The sequence below is a fragment of the Stegostoma tigrinum genome, chromosome 10, assembly GCF_030684315.1.
Source record: "Stegostoma tigrinum isolate sSteTig4 chromosome 10, sSteTig4.hap1, whole genome shotgun sequence".
NCBI classification, from domain to species: Eukaryota; Metazoa; Chordata; class Chondrichthyes; order Orectolobiformes; family Stegostomatidae; genus Stegostoma; species Stegostoma tigrinum.
Genome location: NC_081363.1, coordinates 22,335,415 through 22,345,172, shown reverse-complemented (window position 1 = coordinate 22,345,172; position 9,758 = coordinate 22,335,415).

The window sequence follows — 9,758 nt, the reverse complement described above, 5'->3', positions numbered from 1 at the left end:
ACCAAAATACTCACCAGATACATCCACAACACGTCTTACCGCATCAGCAGACTCAACTTTGGGGCGGCATGGTGGCTCAGTGGTTAGCATTGCAGTCTCACAGTGCCAGGGACCTGGGTTTGAATCCATCCTTGGGTGACTGTCTGTGTGGAGTTTGCACATTCTCCCCATGTCTGTGTGCGTTTCCTCCGGGTGCTCCGGTTTCCTCCCACAGTCCAAAGATGTGCAGGTTGGGTGGATTGGCCATGCTAAATTGCCTGTAGTGTTCAGGGGTGAGTGAGTTATAGGGGCTGGGTCTGGGTGGGATATATTAAGGGGCGGTGTGGACTTGTTGGGCCGAAGGACCTGTTTCCACACTGTAGGGAATCTAATCTAAACACAGACTGAAGACGTACAAATGTCCAGAGTCTTCAGCAAAGCACCGGCTACGGTAAACAGGAACTGTAATTCAAAATGCTTCTAGCCTCAGTGGTGGTCTTAGGTCCTCGAGATCCCAAAGTATCCAACATAGCTTGCAGGGAGGGGAAGGTAGGTTGGTGACAGTGCAGGTCCCAAGGTCAGGAAGTCTGATTGATGTCTCTGTGATTAAAACTACTGTTTAGTTCTAATAGTAATTAACTTGTGTCAAGTTAATAGTACATTTATGCACTGTCTTCTGAATAACTGATCGTGTTAGTTTCACTGTTTTGTATATGCCTGTTATCTCTTGTAATACATTCACCTTTGTATTATTTCCGTGTTTAGTACATTTGCCTCTTATTTCTTGTGGCAAACACTCACCTTTGCATTTAATAAACACAGAGATTCTTTGCCCTGAAACTCCTGTCTACTGCTTTCTTCACTTCACATTTCTACATTAATTCCAGGGTCAGAAACAGAGATAACAAAGTGTGGAGCTGGATGAACACTGTGTTCATCCAGCTCCACACTTTGTTATATCAGATTCTCTAGCATCTGTAGTTCCCATTATCTCTGATCAGAACCAGGGAGTGATATGAACCACCTTAAACAGCAATAACTTTACTGATCACAACCAGATTCCTGACAGAATGTCAAGAATGGAACAACAAATACCATTTGCCTCTTTCATATGTTTGAATGTGAATTGTTAAAATTTCTTCTTGCATTCTTGAGATGGCATGTTGGCTCATTGGTTAGCACAGCTACCTGACAGTGCAAGAGATCCAGATTCCATTCACCCCTCGGGTGATTATCTGTGTGGAGTTTGCACTTTCTCCCCACATCTGTGTGGGTTTCCTCCCACAGTCCAAAGATGCGCAGGTTAGTTGAATTAGCCATGAGAAATTGCCATAGCATGCAAGATATGTGGATTTGCCATGGAAAATGTAGGTTCATTGGGATGGGTCTGGGTGGAATGCGCTTCTGTAGGGGGAGTGGACTGTTTCCACACTGTCGGGATTCTTTAAATTCATTAAGCAAGTTTTACAATCTCCTAACAAAATAAAAATGAGCAAATAATACGAAATAAAAGCCAACATCCCTTGGCTCCTAACCAAATATCACCTACTAAAGCTTTTGTGCTTTTGAATGGTTTAACTGATTTTAATCTTACATCCATTGAGGCTTCTATTTGAAGAACAACATTTTACAGGACATTGTTTCACAGAATACTGAACAAATTGTGAAAGGTTCTTGCATTCTTCTCTTGTTCCTTTAGGTCATCACAATCTGGCTGCTTATAGAATTTACCGAAAGCAAGTTCTTCTAATTATTCTCAGTTGTCCATAACGATAGCATATTCCACACAAGAAGCTTAGGATACAAATCCAGTGAAGCATTAAAGGCCACAGCTGACAATACACCGGCTCACATCCTATCGGTCAAAGGTGGCCAGTTGAATGTTATTGTTTTACATCATTTGGCTTGTACAAATTAACCATTATGTTTTCTCTTCCTGCTGAATGAGACAACAAAGAATGCTACTTTTTCTCCCCACTAGAGGGAGTGAGTTAAATGGTGAACTTAAATTGAAATATTTCCATGCAACCAGAGACAGTTTCACAGTAAACCTCTCTATTCTCTGAATATATGGCACAAGCAGTAATACTAACATAACTCATCATCAAAAGAGTGCTGCGCAAAATTTATACAGGGCAGCACTGTGGCTCAAGTTAGTATTGCTGTCTCACAGTGCCAAGGACCCGGGACAGTCCCAGCCTCTGGTGACCGTCTGTGAGTAGTTTGCACATTGTCCCCGCGTCTGCGTGCGTTTCCTTCCAGATGGTCTGGTCTTCCCCCCACAGTCCAAAGATTTGCAGGCTAGGTGGATTGGCTACGCTAAATTGCTCGTAGTGTCCAGGGATGTACAGGCTAGGTTGATTAGCCATTGGAAATGTGGGATTATGGGGATATGCTAGCAGGTTAGTCTGGGTAGGATGCTCTTTGGAGGGTCCGTGGTGACTGGGTGGACCAATGGCCTGCTTCCACACTGTAGGGATTCCATGATCTATGAATAGCTGGTGACTAAATTGAAATGGTAAATTGACCCTTGCCTACTCTCTGACGTGGGTGGAAAACATGTCATGGCAGTGTTTACATGTAGAGCTGAGCAGTTCCCCCAAAATCTTAAGTAATATCTATTCTTCAACCAACCTCAAACCAATGATCCAGCCATTATCTCAATGCTATTTGTATGAGTTGGCTGTGAATAAGCTACTGCATTTCTTATACCAAATTAATACCTACACTTATACTTTCTTGCCTGTAAAGTGTTCTGTCACATTCTGTAGTCTTGAAAGTTGAAATAAATACAACATTTTCTTCCTTCCTTGTGAAGGAGGTGTATTGCGTTAATATAATTATCATACATAATGTGATGTAAGGTGTATGATTTATGTAAATAGATATTATTTATTTTAAAGTTTGGAGCTTATACTAGTGGTATGTGAGTTTTGACATATTGTTAAGAGAAGGTTAATAAATAATTTGTCATTCTTTTTAGACCAAAGATTTTTAAACAAGGATGTATGAGCGAGCGACTTCTGAATGGTTTTGGGAAATTATTTACATTGTCAAAACTTCCAGGTCAAAGATAGCAAACGCTTTAGAGCATTAGCTTGCTTTCAGTTAAGAAGAGTCAAGAATTAATTATCTTATTTTTGCTTGGGGACACAGATTGAAAAGCTTTTGAGATCAGTTTGCAGAGGCTTGGTTGAAGTTAGATGTAAGAGTAGTTTCTCCCGGAAAAGAAGTTATTTCAAACAGTTAGGAAATGGGGTACTCTGGTGTAAGGAGTTCCAGTTTGAAAATTCCAAACCAGAAATATATTATTAAAAACCTGAATGGATAATGTGAAACTAAGAAAATTTAACACTAGTTGTATCAACAATCAAGGAAAAAAACAATGATATTTTCACGATCAAGTATTGGAAAGAACAGTGAAGTCAAAACTATAGATGGTACAGAGAAGCGAACTCTCTCTCACCGTTCGATACTGTAAGGGTTCAAAACAAATTTACAAGGATGTTGCCAGGAATGGAGGGTTTAAGGTATTAACATAGACCAGAAAAACTGGGACTTTTCTCGCTGGGGTGTTGGAAATTGAGGGATGACCTCAAAAATCATGACAAGCATGGGAAGGTGAACAGGAAGAACCTTTTCCGTAGAGCGGGAGAGTTCAAACCTAGGTGAGATACTTTTAAGGTGAGAGGAGAAGAGTTTGAAAAGGATATGAAGAGCAACTTTTTTTTTACACAGATGTGGTTAATATTTGGAATGAACTGCCAGAGGAATTGAGGAATCCTGGGAAAGTTACAATATTTAAAAGATATTCAGAGAAGTAAATGAGTAGTAAATGTTTAGAGGGATACAGGCCAAATACAGGTAAGTGGGACTAGTTTGATTTGGGAACATGGTCGGCATGGATTAGTTGGACGGAAGGGTTCCATGCTGAATGACTCTACAACTCTTCAGTGGAGAAATTAAGCAGACATCCTTTTATTGTTTTCAAGGGATGTATGTGAGCTAAAGTTATGTTTTAATAGAAGTCGAAATTTTACAAAAGGGTCAGATTGTCTGCCTCACATTCCACATCTTCAGACAAGTTTCAAAGCTTCAGTAATTCAATATGATAATATGTCCCAACAAATAGAGAACCACAGATATTGAGGAATGTATAGCATTGGATAGGGAATAAAAGATAATATTGTGACGCATACCAAGTGCAAAAAGCAGTGAAAGCTCTAGACATGTATAGAAAGTGAAGGGTGTTACTTAAAAAAATAAATTAACAAAGTTTGAAGTGGCTGTCACCTTCACAACCTCCAGGAAAAGGTAACACCCCAACGCTGTAACTCTCAGGTCCCAAGAAGGGTCCCGACCTGAAACGTCAGCTTTTCTGTTCCTCTGATGCTGCCTGGTCTGCTGTGTTCCTCCAGCCCCATACTGTGTTATCCACTCCAGTATCTGGTATATTTCTGTCACAATGTCCTGGGGCTTGAGTCAGTTTTGTGCCTCACAAAATCAAGTAGGGGCTGAGAACCTCTGGTCATTCTGTGGCTTGTACACATCCTGAGATCCCTGTGGCTGTGATCTCTCTCTTACCCAACTGTTCCTCTTCCTCTGCAGTGGCCTGCTGCTGCCCCTGGATTTTCCATTGCTCTTGACCCCCTGCATCTCCCTTCACCTTCTTAGAAAGAGAGTCCTGGGACAAATGTCCCACCAGTGGCAGAGTGCAGGACTCGTTTTTAAAACATGAAGATCAAAGGTGTTTCTTGGGTCTCAGAAGATTCAGTTGTAGTCCACCCTGCAGCTGAGGGCTGCACATGCTCCTCCACACAGTGTGACATACTGTTCCCGATGACAAGAGCCATGCCTCTATCATTCATTCAGCTTCAGCTTCAGCATGTGCATCAACTTGGTGAATGTCCTGTGCTGGCTGAACTTGCAATGCATTACGTCAAAAGGGCCCCAAACTCTTCCCATGGGACTCCAATTAATTTGCATGCAAAGTGTCCCTCCTTCATCCTTGCAATGTACACCTATGCTTCCTACACAGCCTACCAGTGTCTCGGAGAGATGTTAGGATGGTTGGCAAATGTTGGATGCCAATGTCCACAGAAAATGGAGACATGCAGCTGGTGCCCATGGATTATGACCTGAAATACTGTTTGATGCTAAGCATCATGGATATTCCTCACAGCCAGTGGTGAGCTGAAGTGACCAAATACCTACTTTGAGTTTTATCTCGAGATCCCTGCACATTTAGTTTATTTGCTGCATTTGCTAAGACTGGAAGCTAAATATTAGTGAGACAAGCTGCAGCAGTAATAAGACATTTAACAAGCTATAATCTCCTTAATTGACAACTTGCCGCTGCCAAATGAGAAATTTGCCTCAAATGCATATAAGAAGCAACAAATTGCTGAGGTATTAGCACCAGCCTCACTGGATCTTTTGTCCAAACCTGACGCAAGTCTCACCATAGTCCAAGTTGCTCATAGACCTCAAAGATTCCGCCCAATGATTCAGTGACAATCCTTTATGTTTTCTCAGACTAGTGTACTGTTGCCAAAAATGATGGGTGAGAGTAAACAGGATGAGTATCATTAAAATGTTGCCAGTTCGTATTGTGCTGAGCCATTTAGATAGTTAGCAGCCAGAAAGATGGTTGTCTGAAGCTGTCAGAGCTTACAGCATGCAGATGGTCAGTAAGAAGTTTCTGTAGAACTTGAAGCAGAGATGAAATCAGGTGGGGGCTGTTACCATCACAACGTTTAAAAGACATCAGAATGGGTATATGACTAAGAAGGGTTTAGAGGGATATGGGCCAAATGCTGGCAAATGGGACTAGATTAATTTAGGATATTTGGTCAGAACATAGAACAGTACAGTGCAGTACGGGACCTTTGGCCCAAGATGTGCCGAAATTTTACCCTAAACCTAAGGCTTATCTAACCTCCATCCCTACCTTATACTCTCATCCATATGCTCCTAATAGCCACTTCAATGCCCCTAATGAGGCCGACTCCACTACCCTCTCCAGCAATGCATTCCATGCCCCTTCCACTCTCTGAGTAAAGAACCTACCTCTGATGTCTCCCCTATATCTATCTCCACTCACTTTAAAACTATGCCCCCTCATAATAGTTACCTCCACCCTAGGAAAAAATCTCTGGCTGTCCACTCTATCAATACCTCTGATCATTTTGTACACCTCTATCAAGTCACCTCTCATCCTTTGTCGCTGTTAAGAGAAAAGCCCTCACTCTCTCAACCTTTCCTCGTAAGACAATCCCTCCATTCCAGGCAACATCCTAGAAATCTCCTCTGCACCTTTTCTAACGCTTCCACATCTTTCCTGTCTGGCAAGGATGAGTTGGAGTGAAGACTTTGTTCCGTGCTGTACATCTCTCTGACTCTATGATGCATATTACAATGATCAAAAATGCATTGCCTGAAGGTGTGGAGGAAATATTCAAATCCAGTAACCTTCAAGGGGGTATCATATGTATATTTGAAAAAAGAACAAAATAAATATCAAAATAAATTTCAGGGCTATCAGAAAGATAAGGGGAGTGGGATTAATTGGATTGCACTCTCTTAGAACTGTCATTGTTAGTATGAACAAAATGGCCTCCTTCAGTATTGTAAGATTCTCTCATTGTGGGTTAAGTTTGCTGTATAGCAAGAACAGCACTGCCCCTGGAATACATTGCCATTGAGATTCGGGGAGTGCTTTGAAGATTATGAATTAAACACAGCTTTCGGAGTGAAAACAAAAACCACACGTGGATATGAAAACAAATCCAAACAACTGCGGATGCTGGAAATCAAAAACAAAAGCTGGAAATTGCTAGAAGAAAAACTCAACAAGTCTGGCTGCATCTTAGGGAGAAAGGAGAATCAATATTTCAGGTCCAGTGACCCTTCTTCAGAACTGCAGAACATATGGAAACGAGGTGGATTGCATTTCAACGTGCTTTAAACTGCACACAAATACATTTCCAGAAACACATTAAGCAGGAAATCAAACTCCATAATGAAACAGAAGAGAATTTGCAAAAAGGAAAATAAACAAGATTTGAAATAATTTAATTTGCATGTAGATCATCTGTTATCATGTACTAAGATGCATTAATATTTCTGCATAACATGTCTGCCAACATTCTCTATTAATCAAAACCAAAATCTTTTAGAACCTGAAAATGCAGATTAACCAAATAATCAGACTTCAGGTTATCTAAAATAATACTGTCCCCTGGTTCTACTAATGTACTGCTTACCCTAATCTGGTAATGGAATGTCTTAGGAACATTAAGCTAAAATATATACTTTAACACTTGCCATATAGGAAGGATTAGCCAGGTATGCTCTAAGTAATTTCTGTACATTTCAGATGTAAAATGGAGAATTATCTGATATTCATGTACAATATATGAGTACACTGACTGAAATTTGGAAAAACAAAATGGCTATTTTGAACTGAATGTACTGCATCTTAATTTTGTAACGGAATAAACAGGAACGGAATAAACAGGGGTATGGTTTTAATTTACTGGTAAATTAAGAAATTGAATTATGATTCATGCATAGATTTCAGCAAAAATGCAGCTAAAACTCCCAGAGTACTGCACAAGCACTGAGAGATCATTTGACTATAACTTGGACAAGTAACACTACTTTGAAAACCAGAGAGGAAATACCATCTTGATAAGGTTGAATATTAAACTATTAAATTGTACTTAAATGGCAACAGATGGTCAAATTTTGAACTCCTGGAAAGCTAAGCGATAATGATGATGCTCAGATAAGTACATTTTAAAGCAGACCTATAAATTGGCATTCATTTTCACTCCACGTCTTGCTTACATATGAAATAGAAGAAACTGGAGCCCAGCAGGCAATCGACTCCATCTCATCATTACAGATGCTGGTTAATAAAATCAGCTAATTTTCTTTTTTCTTTCACAATGTCTGATTAGTCCCTCACTTCCTAGGTTGTCACTTTAATGAAACATGATAAATTAATACTGCTGGCAGTGTTTCAACTTGTCCAGTTGCAGAAATGAGATGAGTTTACCAGTGCCAGGATGTGATTCGGGACAGAGATAATTATTCAGGGAAAAGGGTTAGAGCATCATGCTGTCTTTCTGTTAATCAGTCTGTATTCATGAGAGACAGACATATCTTCTTTCTGTTCCTTTTACAGATAAAATATTCCATCTCAGTCTATAAAAAGATAAAAGCACTTCCACTGTTAGGAAGCAGGAACAGAGAATACACTGATTTGAAAGGAAAATTTAAAATGCAAATCTCATAATTAATGATAAATTAACAGTATACCTTAAGCCTGCACCTGCTTCGACAATGCAACACTGTGGAGTGACCATTTTTAATCTGTTTCTCTTACTGTAGCTCAAGCACTTGAAAGTTTGATATCTCTTCAAGAGCAGTTGGTTTGTTAAGACTGCTGTCAATTATAAAAGCACAGCGTTTTGAGTGCAAATATTTTAATGAAAAGAATCCAGATTAAGTGCATGCAACATCAACAGTGTTACTTTAATTACACTTAGCTAGTCATTGCAAGAATAAAAGCTGTGTACTCAAATAGTGCAGCCATTAGCAGATTGTTCACAGTGCAGTAGTTTTACCACAACAGTTTGAAGTTTCAATTAGGCTCTGAAAATTCTGTCCTTTCAACAGCATTTGGCACCCACATACTAATACAATCAAGCAGTACCATTTCCATAATCGAACAGCTTCTCCTATTTTTTACCATTCTGGTTGGGAATGCATTTTCTAAGTCAGTGCCTCATGCTGATTTACATTTTAATTTTCTGTTTTCTGCCACTGTGTGGAACCAATGGAAATGTGCATGAGCTTAAGATGATCAACAGATGCCTGTTAATGTTAGAAACTCTCAATTAGGCAAACTTTCAGAGACAGGAAAGAATGATGGGCTGTACAATGGGAGAACAATCTGCCATCTTCCTGCTTGCTCATGTTGAAATTCACCAGAAACCTCATTGGCTTCAAGTAGTTAATCAACTGTCAACATCCTCAGGCTTATAACTGAGCATTCAGTATTGTTATGAATGGCTAGGCATTTCCATCAATATGAGCTGAAAGTATATGCTTTGGCACGTTTTTCAAAGCCATGTTTCATACCGAGCACAGGGTCTCGGCCCGAAACATCAGCTTTTGTGGTCCTAAGATGCTGCTTGGCCTGCTGTGTTCATCCAGCTCCACACTTTGTTATCTCGGTTTCTCCAGCCTCTGCAGTTCCTATTATCTCTTCCATACTGAGCAGTTATCTTTGCCAAGTGTCACTGGGTCAAAATCATAGAACTCCCTCTGCTATGGCACTGTAGGTCTATCAACAACATTGGGCTGCAGAGGCTCAGGAAGACAGCTCAGCACCACCTGACCAAGGGTAACAAGGGATGGGTAAATGCTATCCTATCCAGTGATGTCAACTCTCATGAATGAGCGTTTCACAGCAGCAGGCTTGCTAGTACAAGTAAGAATAAATTTCTCATTTTTTTGTTCACTAATCCAAAGTTGTAAATATTTGTTTCATCTTTTTCTCAGTTACTGAAGTGTAACAACAGCAACAATAACTTGTGTTTGGACCGTGGCTTTATCATAATGGAACATGTCAACTTCAAGAAAAATTTGTGAAGCTAAATACGAGACAAAGCTACATAATGTGATAAAAGGACAAATTGCCAAGTTTGGTCAAAAGGGTTAGTTCAAAGAGTGTTTTAAAAGAGGAAAGAGGGGTAGACATGTTTAGG